A 6,138-nucleotide genomic window follows, 5' to 3' on the forward strand; every position below is an offset into this window, starting at 1 on the left:
TGCAAATGAGGTAAGATAAGGGAGGTAAGGCAATAAATAGGCCATAGTGGCAAAATAATTATAATTTAGCAATTAAACACTGGAGTGATAGATGTACAGAAGATGAATGTGAAAGTAGAGATACTGGGGTGCAAAGGAGCAAAAGAAGAAAAAAATATATATAACCTTATGGGGATGAGGTAGTTGGATGGACTTTTTACAGGTGGGCTATGTGCAGGTGCAGTGATCTGCTCTGACAGCTGGTGCTTAAAGTTAGTGAGGGAGATATGTCCCCAGCTTCAGTGATTTTTGCAATTCGTTCCAGTCTTTGGCAGCAGAGAACTGGAAGTAAAGGCGGCCAAATGAGGAATTGGCTTTGGGGGTGACCAGTGAAATATACCTGTTGGAGCGCATGCTATGGTTGGGTGCTGCTATGGTGACCAGTGAGCTGAGACGGCGGGGCTTCACCACAGAAAGACTTATAGATGACCTGGAGCCGGTGGGTTTGGCGACTAATATAATGCAAGGGCCAGCCAACGAGAGCATACAGGTCGCAGTGTTGGGTAGTATATGGGGCTTTGGTGACAAAAACGGATGGCACTGTGATAGGCTGCATCCAATTTGCTGGAGGCTATTTTGTAAATGACATTGCCGGAGTCAATGATCGGTAGGATAGTCCGTTTTACGAGGGTATGTTTGGCAGCATGAGTGAAGGATGCTTTGTTGCGAAATAGGAAGCCGATTCTAGATTTAGTTTTGGATTGGAGATGCTTTTTTTTACCCCCTTTTTTCTCCCGAATTTCGTGGTATCCAATTGTTGTGGATTGGAGATGCTTAATGTGAGTCTGGAAGGAGAGTTTACAATCTAACCAGACACCTAGGTATTTTTAGTTGTCCACATATTCTAAGTCAGAACCGTCCAGAGTAGTGATGCTGGACGGGCGGGCAGCGCTCGGTTGAAGAGCATGCATTTAGTTTTACTTGCATTTAAGAGCAGATGGAGGCCACGGAAGTAGAGTTGTATGGCATTGAAGCTCTTCTGGAGGTTAGTTAACACTGTGTCCAAAGAAGGGCCAGAAGTATACAGAACGTTGTTGTTTTTTGTCGGATTTTTAAAAGTAGAAGCTCGAATTGTTTGGGCACAGACCTGGATAGTAAGACAGAACTCTGCAGGTTATCTCTGCAGTAGATTGCCACTCTGCCCCCTCTTGTTGGAAAATGTTATAGTTAGGAATGGACATTTCTGGGTTTTTGGTGGCCTTCCTAAGCCAGCAATCAGACATGACTAGGACATCTGGGTTGGCAGAGTGTGCTAAAGCAGTGAATATAACAAACTTAGGGAGGAGCCTCCTAATGTTAACATGCATGAAACCAAGGCTTTTACGGTTATAGAAGTCAACAAATGAGAGTACCTGGGGAATCAGAGTGGAGCTAGGCACTGCAGGGCCTGGATTAACCTCTACGTCACCAGAGGAACAGAGGAGGAGTGGGATATGGGTATGTCTAAAGGCTATAAGAACTGGTCGTCTAGTACATTCGGAACAGAGAGTGAAAGGAGCAGGTTTCAGTGAGCTGTATAATAGATTCAAGACAGGTCTAAATATTCCTTTTACATTGCACAACCTTCAATGTTATGTAATAATTACGTAAAATTCTTGCAAATCAGGTGGCCCAAACTGTTGCATATACAGTGGGTCAAAAAAGTATTTAATCAGCCACCAATTGTGCAAGTTCTCCCACTTAAAAAGATGTCAGAGGCCTGTAATTGTCATCATAGGTACACTTCAACTATGACAGACAAAATGATAAAAGAAATCCAGAAAATCACATTGTAGGATTTTTAATGAATTTATTTGTAAATTATGGTGGAAAATAAGTATTTGGTCACCTACAAACAAGCAAGATTTCTGGCTCTCACAGACCTGTAACTTCTTCTTTAAGAGGCTCCTCTGTCCTCCACTCGTTACCTGTATTAATGGCACCTGTTTGAACTTGTTATCAGTATAAAAGACACCTGTCTCCAACCTCAAACAGTCACACTCCAAACTCCACTATGGCCAAGACCAAAGAGATGTCAAAGGACACCGGAAACAAAATTGTAGACCTGAACCAGGCTGGGAAGACTGAATCTGTAATATGTAAGCAGCTTGGTTTGAAGAAATCAACTGTGGGAGCAATTATTAGGAAATGGAAGACATACAAGACCACTGATAATCTCCCTCGATCTGGGGCTCCACGCAAGATCTCACCCCGTGGGGTCAAAATGATCACAAGAACGGTGAGCAAAAATCACAGAACCACACGGGAGGACCTAGTGAATGACCTGCAAAGAGCTGGGACCAAAGTAACAAAGCCTACCATCAGTAACACACTACGCATCCAGGGACTCAAATCCTGCAGTGCCAGACATGTCCCCCTGCTTAAGCCAGTACATGTCCAGGCCCGTCTGAAGTTTGCTAGAGAGCATTTGGATGATCCAGAAGAAGATTGGGAGAATGTCATATGGTCAGAGGAAACCAAAATATAACTTTTTGGTAAAAACTCAACTCGTCGTGTTTGGAGGACAAAGAATGCTGAGTCCAAAGAACACCATACCTACTGTGAAGCATGGGGGTGGAAACATCATGCTTTGGGGCTGTTTTTCTGCAAAGGGACCAGGACGACTGATCCGTGTAAAGGAAAGAATGAATAAGGCCATGTATCGTGAGATTTTGAGTGAAAACCTCCTTCCACCAGCAAGGGCATTGAAGATGAAACGTGGCTTGGTCTTTCAGCATGACAATGATCCCAAACACACCGCCCGGGCAACGAAGGAGTGGCTTCGTAAGAAGCATTTCAAGGTCCTGGAGTGGCCTAGCCAGTCTCCAGATCTCAACCCCATAGAAAATCTTTGGAGGGAGTTGAAAGTCCGTGTTGCCCAGCAACAGCCCCAAAACATCACTGCCCGAGAGGAGATCTGCATTGAGGAATGGGCCAAAATACCAGCAACAGTGTGTGAAAACCTTGTGACGACTTACAGAAAACGTTTGACCTCTGTCATTGCCAACAAAGGGTATATAACAAAGTATTGAGATAAACTTTTGTTATTGACCAAATACTTATTTTCCACCATAATTTGCAAATAAATTCATTAAAAATCCTACGATGTGATTTTCTGGGGAAAAAATTCTCATTTTGTTTGTCATAGTTGAAGTGTACCTATGATGAAAATTACAGGCCTCTCTCATCTTTTTAAGTGGGAGAATTTGCACAATTGGTGGCTGACTAAATACCTTTTTGCCCCACTGTACCCTGACTCTGCATGCAATGAACGCAATAGAAGTGACACAATTTCACCTGGTTAATATTGCCTGCTAACCTGGATTTCTTTTAGCTAAATATGCAGGTTTAAAAATATATACTTCTGTGTATTAATTTTAAGAAAGGCATTGATGTTTATGGTTAGGTACACATTGAAGCAAGGACAGTCCTTTTTCGGGAATATGCACCGCATCGATTATATGTAGCGCAGGACACGCTAGATAAACTAGTAATATCATCAACCATGTGTAGTTAACTAGTGTGTCATGTTCTGACCTTTATTTCCTTTGTTTTGTCATTATTTAGTATGGTCAGGGCGTGAGTTGGGGTGGGCAGTCTATGTTTGTTTTTCTATGATTTGGGGATTTCTATGTTTCGGCCTAGTATGGTTCTCATTCAGAGGCAGATGTCATTAGTTGTCTCTGATTGAGAATCATACTTCGGTAGCCTGGGTTTCACTGTGTGTTTGTGGGTGTTTGTTTCCGTGTCTGTGTTTTCACCACACGGTACTGTTTTGGGTTTCATTCATTCCACGTTTATTGTTTTTGTATTCAGTTGTTCATATGTACTATTTCTTATTAAAAGAACCATGGACACTTACCACGCCGCATATTGGTCCTCCGATCCTTTTCACCTCTCCTCTTCGGAAGAAGTGGAGGAAATCCCTTACATAGTGATTATGATTGATTGATTGATTGATTGTTTTTTATAAGTTTAATGCTAGCTTGCAACTTACCTTGGCTTACTGCATTCGTGTAACAGGCAGGCTCCTTGTGGAGTGCAATGAGAGGCAGGTGGTTAGAGCGTTGGACTAGTTAACTGTAAGGTTGCAAGATTGAATCCCCGAGCGGACAAGGTAAAAATCTGTCGTTCTGCCGCTGAACAAGGCAGTTAACCCACCATTCCTAGGCCGTCATTGAAAATAACAATGTGTTCTTAACTGACTTGTCTAGTTAAATAAAGATTAAGTGAAGGTGTAAAAAAATACAAATAAATCCCAAAATACCGATTTCCGATTGTTGTGAAAACTTGAAATCGGCCCTAATTAATCGGCCATTCTGATTAATTGGTCGACCTCTACTAGGGACATGTCAGTCGTGAACACAAACTTTGAGGAATTGATAGGCCTGTTCCGTGTATTCAACAGCTGAGGTGGGAGCTAAGGCTTTTTTTCGTAATGTTCCTACCATCATCAGCTTCTTGTTGAGAAGCTCCTGTCCCAGCTTGTGCGAAATAAAAAAGTTAGCACATGTGATGTTTAAGCCATGAAGTCCCGGTGTCATGTCCTTTTATATTAAAACCACTCTTGTCTAGAATAGAGGACAATCTCAGAAAATGGGCTCACCTGACCTGAGACACTGTCTTAACAATTTTCTATCTACAATTATGAACTGGGTGGTTCAAACCCTGAATGCTGTTTGACATTCAGGGCTCGAATACCACAGGTATGATAAAACATGTATTTTTACTGCTCTAATTACGTTGGTAACCAATTTATAATAGCAATAAGGCACATTGGGTGTTTGTGGTACAGTATATTGCCAGCATACCACGGCTTAGGGCTGAATAACATACAGCTGACGGGTTATACACTGTATCAACAGGATAGAACAGCAGCCTCTGGTAAGATAAGGGGTGACGGTCGACAGCTGGTGCACGATATCTAAGGAAGTTTCAAGGTTTTTCTCGCCTGAGGTAGAGTATCTCATGATAAGCTGTAGACCACACTATCTACCTAGAGAGTTTTCATCTATATTCTTCGTAGCTGTCTATTTACCTCAACAAACCGATGCTTGCACTAAGACCGCACTCAATGAGCTGTATACGGCCATAAGCAGACAGGAAAATGCTCATCCAGAGGCAGCGCTCCTAGTGGCCAGCGACTTTAATGCAGGGAAATTTAAATCAGTTTTACCTAATTTCTACCAGCATGTTAAATGTGCAACCAGAGGGGAAAAAAACTCTAGACCACCTTTACTCCACACACAGAGACGCGTACAAAGCTCTCCCTCGCCCTCCATTTGGCAAATCTGACCATAATTCTATCCTCCTGATTCATGCTTACAAGCAACAATTAAAGCAGGAAGCACCAGTGACTCGGCCTATAAAAAGTGGTCAGATGAAGCAGATGCTAAGCTACAGGACTGTTTTGCTAGCACAGACTGGAATATGTTCCGGGATTCTTCCGATGGCATTGAGGAGTACACCACATCAGTCACTGGCTTCCTCAATAAGTGCATCGATGATGTCGTCCCCACAGAGACTGTACGTACATACCCCAACCAGAAACCATAAACGACAGGCAACATCCGCACTGAGCGAAAGGGTAGAGCTGCCGCTTTCAAGGAGCAGGACTCTAACCCGAAAGCTTATAAGAAATCCCGCTATGCCCTCCGACAAACCATCAAACAGGCAAAGCGTCAAGACAGGACTAAGATCGAATTGCACTACAACGGCTCCGACGCGCATTGGATGTGGCAGGGCTTGCAAACTATTACAGACTACAAAGGGAAGCACAGCTGAGAGCTTCCCAGTGACACGAGACGAGCTAAATTACTGATGAGCTAAATTACTTCTACGCTCGCTTCGAGGCAAGTGTCGTGACTGTCCTGACCAGGTCAGACCACATCCCTACAGATTATCTCTCAACCCCAATAGAGGAGGAGAGATCTAGGGGTCTGAAGATGTGGGGGTTTTATGACCCCTCACGCCTCTGGTAAATCTCAGGCCACAGACAAATTCCTTTGTCCTGTTACTATGGAGAACCAGCCTCAGTACATTAAACATGAAATAAAGTGACTTTGGAACAATGGTTTCTGTCAGCCACAATGGTGGTAATGACGATAGATGGAATATGAA

This window comes from Oncorhynchus masou, chromosome 32 (assembly GCF_036934945.1).
Source record: "Oncorhynchus masou masou isolate Uvic2021 chromosome 32, UVic_Omas_1.1, whole genome shotgun sequence".
Lineage (NCBI taxonomy): Eukaryota > Metazoa > Chordata > Actinopteri > Salmoniformes > Salmonidae > Oncorhynchus > Oncorhynchus masou.